This window comes from Apodemus sylvaticus, chromosome 9 (genome assembly GCF_947179515.1).
Source record: "Apodemus sylvaticus chromosome 9, mApoSyl1.1, whole genome shotgun sequence".
In the NCBI taxonomy this organism is placed as follows: Eukaryota; Metazoa; Chordata; class Mammalia; order Rodentia; family Muridae; genus Apodemus; species Apodemus sylvaticus.
In genome coordinates, this window is record NC_067480.1 from 10,033,716 (window position 1) to 10,054,800 (window position 21,085).

General features: G+C 42.9%; 1 protein-coding gene across 5 annotated transcripts in view; it reads right to left on the reverse strand.

Annotated features, from left to right (window-relative positions):
- Positions 1 to 20,528, reverse strand: part of Fer (FER tyrosine kinase) — a 306,510-nt gene extending 285,982 nt beyond the window's left edge. For 4 of the 5 annotated variants that reach the window (XR_007979418.1, XM_052192262.1, XM_052192260.1 and 1 more), the window contains exon 1: positions 20,440 to 20,528. The gene's annotated coding sequence lies outside the window, so the exon portion shown is untranslated. Of the gene's footprint in view, positions 1 to 9,692; positions 9,836 to 20,439 lie in introns of all 5 variants that reach the window. The other variant, XM_052192261.1, reaches the window with a different exon arrangement.
- Positions 20,529 to 21,085: the final 557 nt, after the last annotated feature.

Below are 21,085 nucleotides of genomic sequence, written 5' to 3' on the forward strand. Positions count from 1 at the left end.
ATAAGGAGGGAGAAGAGGGCAAGGGGTTGAGAAAGAATTAAATAAATGGATGAATGCTGTATGTTCATGTATGTATGTATGAATGAATGCATGCACACATTTACTTACTTCTTTATTCATTCATTTATTTATTCAGTCATTTGAGACAGGGTCTCAATAGGTAGTTCTGGTTGTCCTGGAACTCACTACATAGGTCAGGTTGGCCTTGAATTCAGAAATCCACCTGCCTCTGACTCCCAAGAGCTGGGATCAAAAGTGTGTGCCACTATACCTGATGAATATTGGATTTTTGATAGCATAAAGAAAGTTTAATTTCTGAGGCTTCTCTCTCAAGTTAGAAAAACGTATTTTAACACAGACATTTTATTGGGGAAATGTTTTGTTTCCTTTATCTACAATTCTTACAGAGATTCATCAAGTTCATCATTGGAGTCTGGCAAATACACTAAGAAAACTATGTAATCAAACTATGGGCAAGTGAGATAGCTCAGGTAACATTCTCTGACTTTACATGCATAACATAAAAGCACATACGTGCACATAGGACACATAAGGTAAAAAAAAAAATTAGAAAACTTTCTTTCTGCCTCTGATGAACTAGAAGAAAAATTGGTACCACATGAATTCAGTATAATCATTAACTAGTAAGGTGTATCCAAATCACTTTACAACTCACAGTGTATCATCACCGTGCCTGTACACTGATAAAGAATATGAAACAATTACATGGCTAAGACACAGATTGAATGATCTCAGTGTTTCTCACCTTCTGCATGCATCTAGCAGTGATACTGAGACAAAGCCTCCCTGAGCAGGCAATCAATACCCATGGTGACAAACCCAAAAGTTGGCTCTGCATGAACACAAACTGAGGTCACTTCTCAGAAGCACTCCAATAGGCAAGGTCTTGACTACACAGTCTCATTCATCTACCAGTCACACTACCAACGGCTAGTTCATGCTATGGGCACAAGACTGGGTCTTACATCTCTGCTAAGTTGTCTATGTTTGGAAATGTTGTTTCTAGCTCAATGTAAAGAAAAAGTTCAATTTAAGTGAAGCAGCTCTGGCCTGGCCAGCCTATTTGAGCAGCACTGGTGGATGACAATCTCCCTGGGAAGTCTAAACAAGTATGTTTGATCTTAATTTAAGTGTTATATCATTATGTCAAGAAATCCACCTCATGTAGTAACATCTGCCATTGAGAAGAGCAGAATTATTAGCAGAAAATTTTAAAGGAATTGACATAAGTCAATGGGCATTTATTCAATAACCAAAAGAAAAAATTGTTAAGAACATGAAAGTAGTCAGGCAGTAGTGGTGCATGCCTTTAATCCCAGCACTTGGGAGACTGAGGCAGGCAGATTTCGAGGCCAGCCTGGTCTACAGAGTGAGTTCCAGGACAGTCAAGGCTATACAGAGAAAGCCTATCTCGAAAAAAGCCAAAAACAAACAAACAAAAAAAACTCATAAAAAAGAAGAAAAGAAAAACAAACAAACAAACAAAAAACCCCAAAAACATGGAGATAAATAAAATCTGCAATACAGCCTTCAAACAATTTATGATGAGATTAAACAAGTGCACAGATGACACTCTAGCTGACTTATCTGAAAGTCACTCAGCAAACCTATATTGAGCACCTATTTGTCACACATATTTCTTACTGACAAAAACACTAAAATATTTAAGATTGCAGGCAGAGCAAGCCAGCAGGCAGCATCCTCCATGACCTCTGCATCAGCTTCTGCCTCCAGGTTCTTGCCCTGCTAGAGTTCCTGTCATGACTTCCTCCAATGATGAACAGTGCTGTGGAAGTGTAAGCCAAATAAAAATAAACCCTTCCCTCCCCTCAAATAAATAAATAAATAAATAAATATAAGTAAATAAATAAGATTGTAGGCTTGCGTCTTAATAAGTTCACAACCTACTAAAAACAAGACACATAGCATTGCAGTGAGATCCCAGGGAATCCAGATGTTTACAATTTTGAATTAAAGTACAAGTGTGAGGTCTTGACTAAGGGAGAGGAGGATGGATGTAGAGATCTGGTTAACAATTAGTCTTTTTGATAAAAGACAAATTACTTGAAAAGGCCAAGAATGGAAGGAGCTTTTCCAGAGCAGCCCACAGTGGGCTTTCCTGAGGGCTGGGTCCCACCATGGCCCCCTCCTTACCACTCTGCTGGCACAGCCTCTGCTGAGCCCAGGCCAGGTACAGAGACTGGCTCTGGAGGCTATTCTGACTCTTCTCTGATAGAATCCCTCTCCTGGAAAGGAGACATTTGTTTGGTCTAAGTTGAAAACTACACTTAAATGATTAATCATGTCGGGGGGGGGGGGAGTAAAGAATATCTAAATAGCTATATATCTAGAATTTAGAGCATATGAGAAACAATGAAATGCCTCTAGATTCAAATGTAACCATTTTAATGTTCCTTTATCCCAGGATTATCAATTAACTTTAGCTCTAATTGAGCACATCAACGGTCACTGCCTAGCAAAGGTCACTTCTTGTTCTGTTCAGTAACTCAGACACTGGCTCACTCATTAATTCATCAAATAAGTGTTTATTAAATGTGAACAATATGTAAACAAAGTGTTTATTAAATATGCCAGGTGCTCAGTAAGGTCCCGAGTACACAGATAAAGGGCCGTGGCCTGGGGCTCACTCTGTGGTATTGCTGCAGTCTAGTTAAGGCAAGGCTGGGTTTCATGCTCGCTCGGGAAGATAGGGAAATGAGTTGTTAGAACCTCAGCACCGAGTCAGAGATATGAAAATGGAGGACATGCAGCCTAGAACTGGGTGGAGCAAAAAAATGAAAATACTTCAGACTTCTTAAATCTTGCTCAAACTTTCTTCTTAATCAAAACATGAATCTCCCATCTTTCAAAAACACTACTCCAGGGCTAGGGATATGGTTCTATCACTACAGTGCTTGCTCCTCATGCACAAAGTCCCAAGTTCAATCCCCAGTATTCTATAAACCTGGTGCTTTGGCACACACCTCTAATTCTAGCACCTGGGAGGCAGAGGCTGCAGGATCAGGAGTCTCAGGTCAGCCTTGACTATACAGCAAGTTCAAGGCCAGCCAAGACTACCTGAGACCTGTCTCAAAACCAAATAAAAAGGAGGGTGGAATACTGCTTAAAAATCATCTACAAATGCCTCCCAAAAGCTACACTAATCATCCCTAAGGAAAATCAATAAAGTCTGTGAAGCCTCAAAGAGAATGAAGAGGAATGGTCTCTATGTGACAGGTCCAGCCAGAGGACAGGTCCATAAATCTTGTCTAACTACACCACAGTTGTATCTACTGGTGTGCCTATAAGAAATTTCATTTTAATTTCCTTTTCACTTCAGATGGTGCATTTTTCAAAGACACATGCTTAACTGCTTGATAATACTCGGTTTCTAGATACATATTAATACTAGATGCTCCAACTAGCAGGTAGAAGGTGGAGAACTAACAGTGAAGGGAAATGCAGAGTAGGCATCTAATTTAATTTCCAATGCTGATCCTGCACATCAAATTCAAACCTGTTGGCTCTCCTTTCTTAATGCAATCAAATGAACAATGTAACCCAGCTAATATGGATTTAAGTTTTGAATGATATTTTCAAAAGAAAAAAATACTTAGACTCTTTTATCAGGTACAACCTCAGAGAATTAGAAGCAAAAACCAAATTGAAGTTTTAGATACATAACATTCTTAGAAAGCAGACATTTGGGTAAGAGACAAAGTAAGTTTGTGTTTTCAAACTATAACCCTTAAGTGAAAAACCAGCTCATCAACAACAAAGAAACAACCAAGACAACAGGGAAGGAGGAGTTAACAGAAGAGAGCTAAGAGCCGTAAGAAGCAGACAATGCACGGAACCCAGCTGGATCCTAGATTAATAAACCGCTGAAGGAAAGGTCCCAAGGTTAACCAGCGAGGCCTGAATCCGGATTGTCCCACATACAGAGGCTGGACCACTAGGAGAAGATCCATGATCACTGTCTTCTGGCTATGACATAGCCATGGCATAGCCGTGGTGAACTCACGGCAGCCATGATCACCTACGTGAGACGTGGACAAGATAAGGCCAGTCAATAACCCATCAAAGAAAGAGAAGAGACTTGGAAGGCCGTTGATGGTTCCGGGAAAGAGAGGGTATCATTTTCGTCAATAGTCTATCCATTGTGAAGTTGCCAAAACTCCAGAAGACAGATCCAACACATGCGAGCAATGCTACGGAAGCTCAGCAGACATGAAAGTGGGAGGGACTTATTGGGGAAAAGGGATCAGCGGGGGTGAGAGGAGGATGAGAGAGAGCACAGAAAAATGAGCAATACACAAAATGCATGTAAGGAATTGTCAAAACATTTTAATACATTTTAAAATGTATTATAAGTAACTATTATAAATAAACGCATTATAAACAATACATGTTTTTTAAAATCTTGAGAGAGGGGGCTGGAGTGGTGGCTCAGCGGTTAAGAGCACTTGATCTTACGAAGGACCAGGGTTTGATTCCCAGCATCCACATGGAGGTGCGCCACTTCCTTAGGTACCAGGCATGCATGTGGGGCAGATATATATGCAGACAAAGAACCAAACACACAAAATAAAATAAATCTAAAAAATAAAAAAAAAAGAAAGTGTGAGACTTTAATCATCTTGTATGCAAACACAATTAAATTTGCTTGGCAAATGCATAATGAAAGTGGGGTATGTATATACTATAGAATACTATACAGCCAGAAAGAAAAATGAAATCATGGACTTTCTACAAGATAAGATCATACTGAGTAAGGCAGCCCAGGTTCAGAAAGACAGATGTCACATGTCCCCTCTCATGAGGCTTCTAGTTCCAAATTTTCATCTGAATATATATCCCGAAATAACTGCAGAAACCAGTAAAGTCAAAGGGACCATTGCTGGGCTCGGGGTAGGATAGCAACAGAAAATAGAGCTGCAATATACAAAGTAATCTGTTGGTGAAAACAGGATATAACTAGGGAGCTAAGACAGAGGCAGGAGAGGACAGCAGAGTAACAGTAAGGATGTTTCGAAGTCCTAAGGAGGCATCTGATTAGCGATCCACCGAAATAAAGCCTGTAATATACCTACGTTTGTGTATAAGTGTACATACACAGTTCAAAGGAAATGTTGACCCTCTGGGCTGACAAAGCTCCCTCCAAAAGCCAAAGACCACCTAATAGAAACCTCCTAACAGGCATGAGACGTCCTTTTTAGAGCTGCTGTTCAGGATTCACTGAGACTCCTGAAACATTGCCTGTGGTTGCCCCAGAGAGGTGGAAGGCACGTCCCTATTGCTGAAGACATTCTGTGCTTCAGACATGGAGCCCACGATGAAACTGACTTGGAACTGACCTGAAAGTCTTCTCATTAAGGTCTAGTTTTCATGGTACCAGAAAGCACCATCCATGCTTCCAAGAAGGAAAAGAACCAACCATTCTATCCCACGTCTATGAACCACAACCACCAGTATGGCATACTGACTCTAGAAGTGAGTACTGTCGCGCATACCTTGGCGATAACCCACAGCTCTCTAACTGGAATTATGATCCACTCAACACGAGGGAAAGCAGGCCTGGTCCTGTAAACCTGGCCAACTACCCAGGGCTGCTGAAGTCACGGATCTTAACCTACATCCATCACTTTACTCGAGAAGCACAATCCCTAACTACAGTCTAAATATGTGTCCTTATTTAGACACACGTGGAAGTGCAGTCCTTGAGCCTCAACAGGGAAACTTCTCTTTGTAACAGATGGAGACCATTACAGAAAACCACAACAAATCAAAACGCAGAGGAGTAGAGCTCAGTCCCACCAGACACCTCTACAAAACACTCCCACACCTAATGCTCAGGGAACATTGTGAGGCAACTGAGGCAGAGAGATTGTATGAACCAGAGATCAGGAAGTTTGCTATGAGACTGGGTCTCCTAATTACATCAGAAGCTATACCCATAAACTCTCACCAACAAGAATGCCCACATGTAAGCTAAGCAAGGGCACGGCAGAGTGGACTGGGGAAACCCACAAGGCCTCAAGCCTACACAAAGAACTACAGGCAACTGAGGAATGAAGAGAGCAGAAGAAATCGTCTTCCGAGGGAGGAGCACACCCATTGGTTATCCTATGCCAAACGGTCAGCTTCGAAAACATACATGTAAGTAACATTATACAGACTAAGCGGGTTGTATACATGTATTTAATTGTACACACACACACACACACACACGCATGTGCTTATAACAACAATCAATTAAAGAGAGACCATGAATTTGAAACAGCCTAAGCCCGCGCATATGGCAGAGCGTGGAGGAAGGAAACAGAGGGGAAATGATACAAACTCAAAACAAGTAAGTGTAAATAAAAAACTTTCCTTGGCTTTCAAACAAAAAAAATTCTATATTGGTATTTACCCTCCAAGGTGACACAGGAAGAGACAAGGCTCCCCTCACATGGACATGTCAATGCTCACTAAAAAGAGGTTTCAGGGACAGCCTCAGCATTTCCATCCCTTCTGCAATGTGGAGACATTCAAATAGTGTCATATATGAGGAGCAGGCCTTCACCAACCACACCTCCAAGCAGACCTTGAAACAGTTTTTACAAACCTGCAGAGATATGGTTACTATATTTCTCTTGTTTATAAATTATCTATTATGAAGTATTATATTATAGCATCACAAAGGGGTTAAGAGTAACATACATCACTTACTAATGTTGACTTTTTATATATGACCTCAATATTATGATTATATGGGGAAATTGTCTTTATTTGCAGGATTTGTGTGTTAAAATTGTAATTATGATGCTTTGTTTTTTTCTTTTATCTTTTGTTTTGTCTTGTTTTCCAAGACACGGTTTCTTTGTGTAGCCCTGGCTGTCCTGAAACTCACTCTATGGACCAGGCTGGCCTCAAACCCTGAGATCCACTCACCTCTGCATCTTGAGGGCTGGGATTAAAGGCCTGCACCACCACCACCTAGTTTTAGTTACAATGTCTTAATATGATTTCAAACTATGTAAAGGAGCAAGGCATGAAAGCAGGGCAAACGTCAGAGTGAGTCTAAACTACACTGTGCCCGTCCACTGGCCCACAGCGGCAGTGTTGGAGAGCGGGACAAACTGCTAAAGGAAGCACTGCAGCAGAAGACAGAATGTAGAGCCCTGGGAAACTGAGGCTTAAAGAATAAAACAGACCCATCTTCCAGATCCGGAGAACCAGCTGCAAGACCCTGGGCGGATCACAGATTGGTGTTAGGCTCCCACTGAAGGAGAGGAAGTGGAAATGAGTGAGGGCCAAAGGTTCAAGACAGCTCCTAAATCCCAATTTCAACCATAATCTCTCCGCCTTACAACTCAAACAATAACCACAAGGCCAGACAGATGGCCCAAGGGTTAAGAAAGCTGGCTGCTCTTACAGAGGACCTGAGTATGTCACATGCTGGGTAGCTCACAGCCAACACACACACACACACACACACACACACACAGAGAGAGAGAGAGAGAGAGAGAGAGAGAGAGAGAGAGAGAGAGACTGAGAGAGAGACAGACAGACAGATAAACTGACTCTTTTGTCTTGTGACCTTAAAAATAAATTTTAAGAAGATAACCACATGAAAATAGAAAAACGTATAGGCCAATAGCACAAAAAATTAAGATGTATAACATTTAACCACATGTCTCTCACACAGAGAACAATCAGTATCAACTCTTCTATTTTAACAAACCATCTTAAACTCCTTCAGAAAAAGAGCTGGAGAGCTGACTCAGCAGTTAAGAGTTCCAGCTGCTCTCCCAGAGGATGGGGGTGACTCACAACCATCGGCAACTCCAGTTGCAGAAGATGTAACACCCTCTTCCAACCTCTGAAGGCAGTAGACATGTATGTGGTGCACATGCAGATACGCATGCAGGCAAACAGACACTCAAAGAAAATAAAATTTCTTAAAACTTTAAACCTACATAAGGAAAACAAAGAAGATGCAGCCATCAATAATTTTAGAGGATGTGGATAGTAGAGCAGATTTATGTGTAATAACTACTAAATTTCAGCTTCACCTTGAGTATGAGTTCTAAAAGGCTGAGTATAAAATTGCTCTGATAAGAAGACCCAGGGTTGATTCCTGGCACCCATGTGATATCCCACAGCTATCTGTAAGTTCAGCTTCAAAGGGTCTGGTATCTCCTTCCAGCCTCTACAGGCACTGCATATATGTGGTATATAGACACAGACACAGGCAAAACATCTACAAACATAAAATAAAAAAATTATAAACGCTCTGATGAAATCATACAACCAAATTTATAATAAATGAATTTCCCGTGAGTCTACTCAAGCTATACATATTAAAAAAAGTATGTGTGTGTATGTGTGTTTGCATGTGCTTGCCTGTGCATAATACTAGAACATCTTCAAACTAAAATATTTTTAAAATTACCCATGAAAACATTGAGGAACATCCTGGAAAGATTTCCTACTTGTGAAAAGAATGATCTCTCTTTTTAGGAGAAAGCAAGATAAAGACATTTAACAGCATAAAAGGACTAGTAATATTCACTTCCAGAATGCCCCTAGAGTCATATGAAATTAAACCCATAAACTGTCCAACAGGGCTTTAGAGGCTCTTGGAGAAGCTGGTGACTCACTCTTAGGTGACACATCTGGCTATTAGGCTGAGAGTGGGCTAGCTCAGGCAAAGAGGAGAAAGCTGACTTTTCTCAGGTAAGGAGCCTTCTAAAGCACTGCCAGCCATAAGGGAAAGGCGGGATCTGAGGTGGGTTTTCCTTTTATTTCTCTTTTCTTGTCTTCCAGCAGGGTTCCCAGGACTTTGAGTTTCTTGGGTATAAAAGGGAGAGAAATACATTCAAGGGTGAATGTTTGTTTGAATGTAAGTACCTGTTAAATACCGGCATCACAAAGCAGACCACAGGGAAAAAATGACCATGGGATTAGCAATTATGCAAAAGGGAGTATAACAGAAACACTAGAAATGACAGGCAAGCTAGAGTAAGGGGTTGGGAGTTTTGTTTTTCGGTTGTTCTTTGCTTATTTGAGACAGGTTCTCACTGTGTAGCCCTGCAGGCCTGGGAAACTATATAGACCTAGCTGGCTTAAAACTCACAAAGATACACCTGCCTCTGCCTCCTAAGGGCTTGGATTAAAAGACTACAGTACCATATCCAACATATTTTTAATATATACTAGTTAATGCTTTGTTAAGGCTTTTCCACAACAATGAATTTTAGATGCCTTTTAATTAATTATGAATTTAATTTCACATCACTTCAGAGTCTTTCTGGAAACACAAAGATACAAAAACCAAAACAAAGAAAGACTTTCTGAAGAAGAAAAGCATGTCAAGTTTAGTGCCGAGAATCTGAAAATGTAGGACTGGTGGGCATGCGAGTTAAAGAAGTGATACAGGGTCTGGGGTTCTGGCAATCAAAACTATTGGCTGAAAACCTACTCAATCACAAGTGTCATGCGTAAAATGTATTCATCTAAATAACGAGCAAGAACAAATTACACATAAAATGAAAGTAGCCTTCCAAAGTATAATAATCTAATGGGAAGAGCACAACAATGTTAACACAAACCATTACAAGTTCAGAGGCCAAGCCAGAAGAAAAGGTGTTAGTAACTTACTAAGAAGAATAAAGACGTCCTACCTTCCTACTAGCACTGCTGGCCGTGCCTTATCTAACATGGCAGGTCCATGGTGAGGAATTACACATTAAGGACAGGGAAGGCACTTGAGAAAGTGTGCAGTGAAGTCTCACGGACGTGATCATAGGGTTAGCCAAGAACTGAGCTGTAAGAAGAAATGTAGAGAGTCAGAGCCACTCACTGAGAGGAAAGAGAAAAATCACATATGTGTGGACTGCAGCAAAGCTACTCCTAGAAACTGACTGCCAGAGCTCTTCACCTTCACCAAGAGTACCACACTGACCTAGCCGGCCATCCATAGCACTCCTCCTCCTCCTCCTCCTCCTCCTCCTCCTCCTCCTCCTCCTCCTCCTCCTCCTCCTCCTCCTCCTCCTCCTCCTCCTCTTCCTCCTCCTCCTCCTCTTCCTCCTCCTCCTCTACTGTCGCCCCAACCCCCATGCCTGCTCTTTTCTCTCCCACCCAGCTCCTCTAGTTTTGAAGAGCCTACTCTTATTTTTTTCCATTTTCAAAGCATAAAACTAACTTCAAACCAAAGCACAGCAGAAGTAGTGAGGTACTACACTTACATAAAAACATGTTCCATGTGGAAGGGAACATCTCAGCAGCCCCACCCCAAATAACTACATGCCACTAACACCTGCTAAGACTAAGACTTAATCTTCCCCAGGAATAATTCCCTTATTGGTTATCCAATACCAAGCAGTCAGCCCTGAAACTGGGGTTGCATTTATATATTTATGCATACACATACATACATATGCACACACACACACACACACACACTCAAATATAATCAAAGAAAAGAAAAACCAGGATGGATTGAAGGGATGTAAGGAAAGCAGCAAAATTATGTCATTATATAGTAACTACAAAAAATATAGGGGAAGTCTGAAGAAGTAATTAGGTATGCAAAGGATGATAAAAAGTTAAGGAAGATTTTTTCCCAACAAAGATATATTTGTCTCGAATGCTTCAGTTTGCTAAATGTACTCCTTGATTAGGCTAGGCTTCTCTTAATTCTTTAAAGTGGAGACTGTGAAGAGGCCTCTGGTCATGGCTCTCTTCCTTATAGCTGAGGCCCATATACTGCAGCTCCGTCAATCCCCACAGACCCCTGCAGATGCTAAGATCCTTTACATGAAATGTACAGAGCAGGGAAGAAGGCTCAGTAGGTAACAGCCCATGAGGCACCTGTACCTGCACGTGCTGGCTGGCTGGAGTTCAGATCACAAGGGCTTTCATCAAGAGTTTGATAAAATGGGAGGCAGACAGCAGAAGTACAAAGAAGACTGAGTCAGCTGGGCTAGAGGACCCAGCCCAGTCTAGCACAAACAAGACAGACCTCAAACCAAAATCAAAATGCAAAATCCAGCTCCCCAAAGTTGTCCTCTGAACTCCACAGACACCCACATGCACATAAAAATAATCTTAAATTCAAAATAAAAAATGTAAGCATCACAGTATTGCTGAAAAACTGCCTGCATTATCCTATATACTATAAACCATCTCTAGGTTACTACTAGTACTTATTATAATATATAGATGTTATGTATCAGTTGTTGTATTTGGAGGGAAAAGGACAAGAAAAATTTGTGCATTTATGATATAAACACAAAGTTTTGTATAACATTTTTGAGCAATGACTGACTGAATCTTCAAACATCTATACGAATACCAAGGGCCATATGTATGAGTTACAATCTTGTAACTTTCTCATCTTCTGCCCCATAGACACGTGCTTCTAACCCCAGCTTCCCAGTCTATAAGCCTCTATCCTCTTTTCTTCCCACCATAACCCCGCCCCCCACCACAACGTGGTATGTGTATGTGTGTGTCCATTTGTGCATCCATCCGTCCATCCATGAAATGAGTGTGGACTTGGTTCTCTCCTTTACCTCCACATGGGTGGGGCCAGTGCCTTTACAGGGAGCTGTCCCTCCGCCCCACCCTTTCTGCTTGTCTATTCTGTACTCTGTTGTTCCCCTTGGCTTTCATAAGAACACAAAGGCATTCTGCCTGTCACCAGCTGTATCTGCTTCCCTCCCAGTCAGGAAACTAACCACTTTTATCAGTCATATTCTCCATATCCTCCACTCTTCCAATGATCTACCAATTTCCAAAGATACCTTCATTGCCTCCAAGCATTGTACTTCATCTTAGGTTTTGCATGGTTCTCAATGCTAGTGTGATTGGAAATCTAACCTCTATATGATTTAAAATGCTGTTTTACCCCTTTCTTCAGTGTAACCAGAACTCAGGGAAGGGTTTCTATCCTAAGACTGTTAAGTCCTCCACATCACATCTAAGACAGTAGTCACCAAACAAGGGTAACTGAATGAGTGACAAAGTAAGGTAAGTTACAATTATTAGTAAATAATGGGGTCAAAGAAGGCTTCTGAATGAGTTCTGGTTAGCAGTAAATGTGTAACTTACGATGGTATTTAATTTGTAATCATTACTTCTTTTCTATGATTTCAAAAAAAGCATATTATACCACAGTAATATAGTATTAATTGCGTATACACTACATAGTAATAGTGGAGGTCAGAAAACGTTTGGAAGTAGGCACTCTTCTTCCTGCATTGAGCTTCCTGGGAGTGACCTCAGGTCTGCAGGCTTGCTGGGTTTCTTTCCTTTTTATTTTAGATATTTTTAGGCAAGGTGCCACTATGATAGCATTGTTGACCTGAAAATCACTATGTAGACCATGCTGGCCTCACACTCACCTGACCTGTTGTGTTGTACCTTTGGGTTGAAATTGAAAGTGTGCCAACCAAGCCCTGTTTACATTTGTTTTCATTTATTTACAGGTATGTTAGTCTATGTGTATGTCACATATGTTCAAGTCCCCGTGGAGGTCAGAAAAGAGCATCAGACACCTGGGAGGTTGAGTTACAGGCAGTATGAATCGCTGGGCATTGGTGCTGGGAACTGAACTCAGGTTCTCTGGAAGGATACCAAGGGTTCCTGGCCCCCAGTATTCCCATTTTTAAGATTTCTAGTAAGCATGCACCAATGTATACATTGTAAAAATAATTAGTTCCTTTCCAAATATACCCCTAAATCACTGGGCCATCCATTTAATTCCTAATGTTTACATTTTTACTGTCTTGTCAGTGCAGATAACTGCATTATTTGGAATTTCATGTATTTGTCTTTTGCTGTGATATTTCCATATGGTCATGCTCAACACACTACATGAAACAGAGAAAACTATTCATCTAGACCCCATGCTCAACACTGAACAGTTCAAATGCCTCAAGACAGCAGCTGGTCAAAGCACCAATGTGTTTTCTCTAAATTTCCAACTAAGTCTTCTCTATAATTTTTTTCAGTGAAAAAGCATATTTATTAATATTGAAGTGGCTTCATTTAGAAACAAGTGACAATTTCATTAGTGACATGTTCAAGTGGGACTTTAAGCTACTATAAATCTGTGAATAAACAATCCGCTCTTTGTATTACTTCACACGCACTACCATTCTTCCCAGAATTCAGCAGACAGCACTCAACAACTGAACATGGTAGAGTCATCTTCATCTTCCACACTGATGTTTGCAGCTCCACAGGTTCTCATCTCTAACCCACTCAGACCAAACAGAATGCCCACTTCCCAAATGTGCTTTTCTTCAGAAATGGAGATTAGGTCTGGCGTGAAGAATGGAGAGATAATTCCAGGGTCACATGAGTGACACCCTAAAACACACAGCTCCAATTATCACCACCATCTTACTGGCCCTATTACATTTTCCTGTATCTTCTCCTCTTCTCCAACAAACATCCTTTATTTCAAAATTGAACTCTGATCAAATATAAAAATATGCCACATATTTAAATATAAACTTACAGACACTTAAAGTCATATTTTTTAAGAAAACTTATTCGTGGTGTGATTATTTTAAACGGGTGTAAATATGCCTTTATAATAAATAACCTAGTTTTTCTTTTTTCTATCAGCCTGGGCTGCATGTGAATAAGGGCCCTGCACCCATTCGTTGCTTGTTTGACTCAGAAGCTTGTATCCCCCTCCCCCTTTTTGGGTAACACATCTCAATTTTCTTCTATTAAGGTATGTTTTCCCATCCTCCTCCCTCATGTTTTGGATGACAGTGATGACTGACTTTCTAAAGTTCCTACAGTAGACAGGCCTCAATCAGTAGTTCAGGTATGTAAGGGACCCCACCCAGACATCTCCCCAGCCTCCTGGTTGAGGGTCCTATAGCCTCGTGCACACTGTTCAAACACCCTACCAAAGGAAGAGATGGAAAGGGAAGTGGAGAAGATTCTGAAAATGTCTTGCCCTAAGTCTGAATTCAAGTATGAGCAGATGAAATTTCTGGAATCTGGAATCACTGCTAAGAAACGGTTCTCCAAGGACTGCTCATCCTCCTACAGGGAGAGCAAGCGGAGCCAAAGGTACAGGGTTTCGTCCACTGCCCACATAAGTAACTATCTGGCACCATCACATGACCAATCAACAAGGACAGAAGGAGAGTAACCACTGCTGTCATATTCCTCTGCCTACCAGCAGGCTCTGATAATACATGAATACATACACCACAGCAGGCTATGGCTGGGGAGATAGCTAGGTGGGGAGGAGCACTTGTTCTATAAGCATGAGCATCTGAGCTTGAATCTCAGCATCTGTACAAACACGCTGGCCAAGCCTGCCCTTGTCTGTACCTGAAGCACTGTGGGGTGGAGACAGGGCAGATCCAAAGCTCACTGCCCAACCAATCCACTTAGACAGCTAGCCTCGGCTCAGGGAGAGATCCTGTCGCAAGACAGAGCAGAGCAACACAAAAAAGTACCCCATGTCCTGTGTGGCTTCTACATGAGCTGACAGGATCACATGCATACACCCAGCAGACACACCCAGAGATAGACACACAACTATAGCAAGGCAGCATTGGATGGCAAGCAAGGTATTCTCACTTCCTACAAGGTTACATGAAGCAAATAACTGTTTTAATTATTATTTCACGCAACAACTACTTGCTGAAAGCAAGTAGCCATATAAAAACTTCCCACTTTAAAAAAAATCCTGCCTCCATGGAGACTATAATTTAAAAAGAACAAGCAAAAATATTTTAAACGTTTTTTACAAGGGCTAGCTGTGACACCACTGTGAAGAAGGAACACTAAGTAAGAAGCCCAAGGGAGGTACTACTGATAAGAGAAGACTTGAGGAGAAAGCTATACTGAGATCCATGCGGAGGGAGTGAATCCTGGCAAAGGGGGAAGTGAGTTCAGAGTACCCGTGTAAGGAAAGCGAGGAGTCTGTGTGCGGTGACTGGGGAAGGAATAAAAATCTTCATAAGGATCCTGCATGAGTGAGACCAGGACTGTGAACCAGATTTCTCCCATGCTCGTGCTTCACACAGAGCTACCTGGGAAGCACTGGAGGCTCTGAGGAAATGATCCCCAGCTTTTCAGAAGGATGAAAGGCGACCTAGCAACATGCCAGCAGAGGGTCTCACTAGGAGGAAGAAGTGGAGGCATAAGATTCAGTCACATTTCAGGATATTTTGGAAGCAAAAAGAATATCTTGAATGACTGTGGGAGACATCACAGAAAATGAACTGAGGATGATTTCAAAGATCAAGGTTTAAGCAAAACCCAGAATGGCACCGCCACTTTCCGAGACAGGAACTATGGTTTTATAAAGTGACGTCTGTCATTTGTGTTGAGTTCTAAAATTACCCTGGAAGTGTAAAACTTTCTGGCAGAAATCAAGCAACTTAACATGTAGAAATGAATCGACAGAGTGGAGGAAACTCGGTATTTCTCTACTGCAGGGAAAGAAATGAGCAATACTTAATACGTAAACAGCTGCTGCTGTAAATCAGACTAAGGCTAGTAAGACTGAGAGACTGGAGCTTCCTTGATGAGATACTTTTCTTCTTTTGAAGGAGAAACTGCAAGGGTGGAGGGCAGGTATAAAGGGACAGGAGATGAGTGGGACTGAGGTGCATGATGTGAAATCCTCAAAAGGTTAAAATAATAAAAAAAATCAACAAAAGGTTAAATAATTTAAAAAATGAGGATTTTGGTATACTGGTGTTTTGGCTACCTGTTCTACTGCCGTGAGGAGATGCCATAACAAGACAATTTGTAGCAAAAGCATCTAATAGAGGGCTGGCTTTACAGTTCCAAAGGATGAGGCCAGGACCATCATGGCACTGGAGCAGCAGCTGAGTGCTCACATGTGGCCACAGGCAGGCAGAGAGGGAAACACTGGGAACGGCATGAGCGTTTAAAACCTCAAGCCACTCCCAGCAACCTATCTTCTCTCACTAGGCCAAACCTCCTAATCCTTCCCAAACAGTTCCCACAACTGCTGACCAGGCTTTCAAACATGAGCATATACAGGGGCACGATCATTCAAACCACCCCAGCTGACAATCAAACTTGAACATCCGGTAGGTCACTTCACGAAAGGAGTACACTTGGAGTGAAGCTCCACTGAAAGGAAAACAGCTCCGCTGACAAAGTGCTTGTCACAAAAGCATGAGGACCAGAGCTTGTATCCCCAGCACCCATGGCAAGGCCTGATGCAGCAATGAACACCCACAAATGGCAGCACTGGAGACCAGAGACAGAGGATCCCTGGAGCTCACTGGCCAACCAGTCTAGACAGTCGGCTTATGGTCAATGAGAAAGCCTGTCTCAAAAACAAAGCCAAAGGGCTCCAGAGAAGGCTCATTGACTAAGAAAAAAAAAGTACTCTTCCAGAAGACCCAAGTTCAATTCCCAGCACCCACATTGGGCAGTTCACAACTATCTCTAGTGCTAAGGAATCTGATACTTCTATCCCCTGAATGCATCTGCATGCATCTGCACATACCCACAGATGGACACACACATACATAATTAAAGCAAAACCCATCTAAAACAAAGTGGAGAGGAACAGGAAGATAAGTCAGAGGGTAAAGGTGCCATATAGCCTGGTGACCTGAGCTCAGTCCCAGAAACCCTCTCTCGCTCACTCTCTATGCCCCCCTTTCTCTGTCTTTCTCTCCCCTCTCTCCGAAGTTGCAAGCAGTCCTAATTAAATGGTTTCTTTTGTAAGAGCTGACTTGGTTGTGGTGTCTCTTCACAGTAATAACATGAACTGAGACAGAATCCTCCTGTCAACATAGCACAGATAAAACTGCAGAGCTGAGCACAGACACGGAGCACTTCCTAACTCCAGGCATTTTTACTTACGTCGTCTCGTTTCTTCTACATAACTACCATATGAGGTAATTTTATCTTACTCATTTAATAGAAGAGGAAACTATGATTTGATGATATTAAGTAATTTGTCCAAGATCCCACAAAAGAGAAGCTGGAGCTGGAGCCCAAGTTATATGGCTTCCAAATAAACCGTTCTTCTTTTCACTACACTTTCCCAACCTGGCAAGGAACTCTGTCATTAAAATTTCCAGGCTTTTAATTAATACTTACAGAGAAAAGAGATAATATCAAGCTTATAATGAATGGTAATAATGTAGACTGAATATTAGTCATAGTTTTATAACTACAGATGAAGATTTAAGAAATAATTACAAGTTATGCATGACATTACATTTTTTAAAGCTGAATATGTAATACCCTTAAAATGGAAACATTTTTGTTAAAATTTATTTTCTTAGAAAGATACTAAGTGAACTTCAGTTTACATACACATTTTCAATTTCAAAAACTCTTAAAGACCCATATGTGGGACCCACACGTTAGTAAACTTCATACATGAGAAACTATGAGTGTACTTGTTCTGACAGAATAAGAAAGGTCTGACAGAATAAGAATAATTTTATTCTGATTTCTTTGTTCCAGCTCTAACATGTCCTCTATTGGGTTTTCCCCCAGATGTGGAAGTGGCTGAGTAGCACAGCTGAGCTACAGCACAATGTAGGAGCAGACAAAGACTCACTGGAATATTCCCTGGAAAACTGTGGTGAGTGGTGGGGTGCTGGATGCTTACAGCAAGCTTTAGTTATTCTCCAGTACACTAACTAGAGCAGTTACTGGTGACTTTTCTTTTCTGTATTTTCTCAGGTGATTCTGAAGAACTCAACCTGAGTATCACTAAAACAGGAATAAAAGAGGTAAGAAGGAGGGAAGGGGTAGGGAAAGTGGAGCCCTAGTGAAATCCTGAGGGGAAGCTCAGCACTCCACAGTAACTCAAGTCACTACCCAGGCCCTAAAGCTGGGGCCTGCTCCCTTTGATGTCTCTAGGAAACAGGTTGACCACAGTAAGTATGCCTAAGGCAATGAAAATATATCTTACTCATCTGTAAATTCTGATACATACCTCTCAAAAATTTAAGAAATTAGTAAATAAAGATAGCTATAAAAAATCTTTCTGAAATAGAAAAAGACACAAATATTGAAGAAATGTGCAATACTTTCCTAAGACAGAAAAGATACAATATACAACTATTATGCATGTAAATTAATGTCATTTCCACTTTTATTCCTTTATTAGAAACTGAAGCTCTGCATTAAGATATTCCTTTATTAACACTATGAGACAACAATGAAGATAGTTTTAAGTCCTAATGCAATACTAGTAAACAAAGACCATGAAGTGGTTATAAATTAGTTGACTTTTTAAGTTCACATTTGCAAACTCTTTTTTCATCACAAAATACATTGTTCCAAACAGTATGTATAAGTATCTAGTTTATTCAGTTACATTATCAGAACACTGACTGACTGGCCATCCCTTTGCCCTCCCTCCAAAACATGTGCAGCATAGTGCAAACCTACCATCCAGTAACACAAATCTAAGCTTAAACAGAACTTTCATTTTTATGGCAAGTTTGTACATGATCTCTCCTATGGCTTCCAGAATGCAATTTATAAATCTGAGCCTGAGATACAAAGATGCTGTCTTCCCAGTAGCTCACAGAACCATACAGAGGAATGCTTAGTGAAACTAAGTTACTACTGTTTTTTTCCAATTACTTAGTTTCACTATTTCCACTTATAAACAAACAAGGATCTTACAATATTTTGGTCATTTCAGTTCCTCTGTTAATATTTACTATGGAACAGCAATGTCAAAGATATCTCTACCATATAAATAACAAGTACAGCTCATTTTGTGCAAATAGAAATTTCACTTGATGCCAAAGAAAAAGTACTGCAGATCTGAAGTGTTCACAGAAAAGTTAGAGCTGCATGACAACTAAGAATGAAATTCAAGAATACTGTCTATGAAAGCCTAGATTGTTTCTCCCACACAAATGGCTTCAACCTTTGAAGGAGAGCAGAAGTATTAACCAGATACTACATCATCTTCGCTAGTGTGTATTAATACTGCCAATGCAGAAAAGAAACAGATCTTCGCTGACGGTCTTTTATGGAAGAGAACCGAAAGTGTTTCCAAGAATGCCTATGCGCTCTCTTAAAACAGCCCCAGGACCTTTGAAAGCCCTCAACTAGGGCTATCAGAAAATCTTTTCTTGGCTGTGAGAGGAACACTCAACCTTTTACATCCTTTGGCTCTTCCACACGCCATGACAGGCCTACACAGGTGTGTACACAAATGGTCTTTACACTGCACCACGTATTTTGCAATTCTTTTTCTTTAAACCTGTTCTCATTTCACAGATAAATTGTAAAGTACTTTTTAGACGTTAACCACTAAAGTACAGTTGGCCTTATCTTCAGATTCTTTTACATACAGTGACTTCAGGTTGAAAAGGTTTTCTTAAATGCCTGAAAACTCCTGTACATGATTGAGTAGCATATGTTAGAGTGACCATGAGACCATTGTGAATAGATACCGCTTCTTCAGAAATGAAATATCAAAAGCTTCGTCGCTCTTACATCGTAAGATCTAGAAAAGGAAAGGATGCGCTAACAAATTGAGATTGCAATGGCATTCCCAATAAAAATCACAAATGTACAGAGTTCAAAGCGACCACCCCATGGAAACTTAATTGTTCAAAGGCGCCCTAGCTCTTACCAAAACTAACGTCATGAACTCCTTTCAGAGAGCTGATGCTAAGAGGAGTCTAAGGAAGACACAAAAGTGCCACATCCAAATACCTCAGACCCCTAAAAAGCCTTAGGGCAAAAATCGCCCCTGACAAGTCCAGATGCCTCCAGGAGTCTCTTTGGACCAGACTCCTGAAAGGCTGCCCTGAACCATAGGGACAGTGGGACGTGAAGCTGAAGGCAAGGCGACACAGGGTTAGAGGGTCCTGACGGAAAGGGGCTGCGGGGACACCCGGGGCCGGGTGCCCCAGGAGTGGGCGGCGACGGGTGAGGAGACAAGGGGTGTGGGCACCGTGGGCGAGCGGCAGAGGAGCGCAAGAAGGGAAAGGGTGCGGGCTCCCATTGCAGCAGCCCCGGCCCCGCCCCCGCCCCACGCCCCGCAGACCCGCGACCCGCGACGGGGCGGGGCCAGGCGCCCGCCACAGCCGGCACCGCCCCCTCAGCCTCCGGGTCCGGGCGGGTGGTAGGGGCGGGCCTGGCGGGCCGGGTGAGTAACCGGACCCAAGCCCAACCCGGAACGGTCCGTCGCGGGCACGATGGGGCGAGTGACCCCGCAGCCCCGGGCGGGGACGGAGCAGGCTGAGGACGGAGGAAGAGCCTCCGCACAGCCCGCGCCCGCTGGGCCAAAGCCCGGCGCCCCCCTGCGGGCGGGGACGGTTGCCCCCGCGCAGCGTTCGCCTTCCGGCCTCCTTCCCACCTCCCGGGGCGTTGCCCCGAGCAACAGTGCCTACGGACGGCGGTGTGAAACGCACCTACCTAGAACCTGACAAGCAGGAGCCCCTCAGACCCGGGAGCCAGTCGCCACCCGGCGTCACGGGGACTGCTCCAGCCAATAGGCGCTGCCGTCGGGAGCCTCGACAGCCAATCCCTCTACACTCCGGTCTCCGGGCACCCCGAGAGCTCAGCCAATGAGCAGGAGCGATGGGCGGGCGCTGCCTCCGGCCCCAACCCCCCTCTTCTACAACCTCCCAGGAGGCGGGCGCGGCCCATTGGCTCGGACCCGCGGGGGGCGGAGCTTAGCGGGTGGGCGGGTGCTAGAGTTGCGGGCATGAGAAGGCGTGGGCCATGGCCACCGCCCTGCGTGCTGTGTCCCGGCGAAGCCTGTTATTGCGGGGTTTCTCTCCAGAAAGAGCCCGCTTCTCCGAGCCCAGCGGCCGGCCTGCGCGGTGGGATGGGCGCGGAGATGGAGGGGGCCTGACAGGAAACTCTGGAGGCTCGCGGCGCTGAAGCCGGGAAGTGGCCTGTCCGGGTGATAAGCTGAGGCCGCCCGGAAGGGTCAGCCCCGCGGCGCGGCCGGAAAGGAGGCGTGACGAACCGTGGAGCGCCCGCAGGGAGCCAGCGAGCGCCGGCTCTCCTCCTCCGCACCCCGAGCAGGCTGTGCGGCGGACTCCACCTTCCCGCG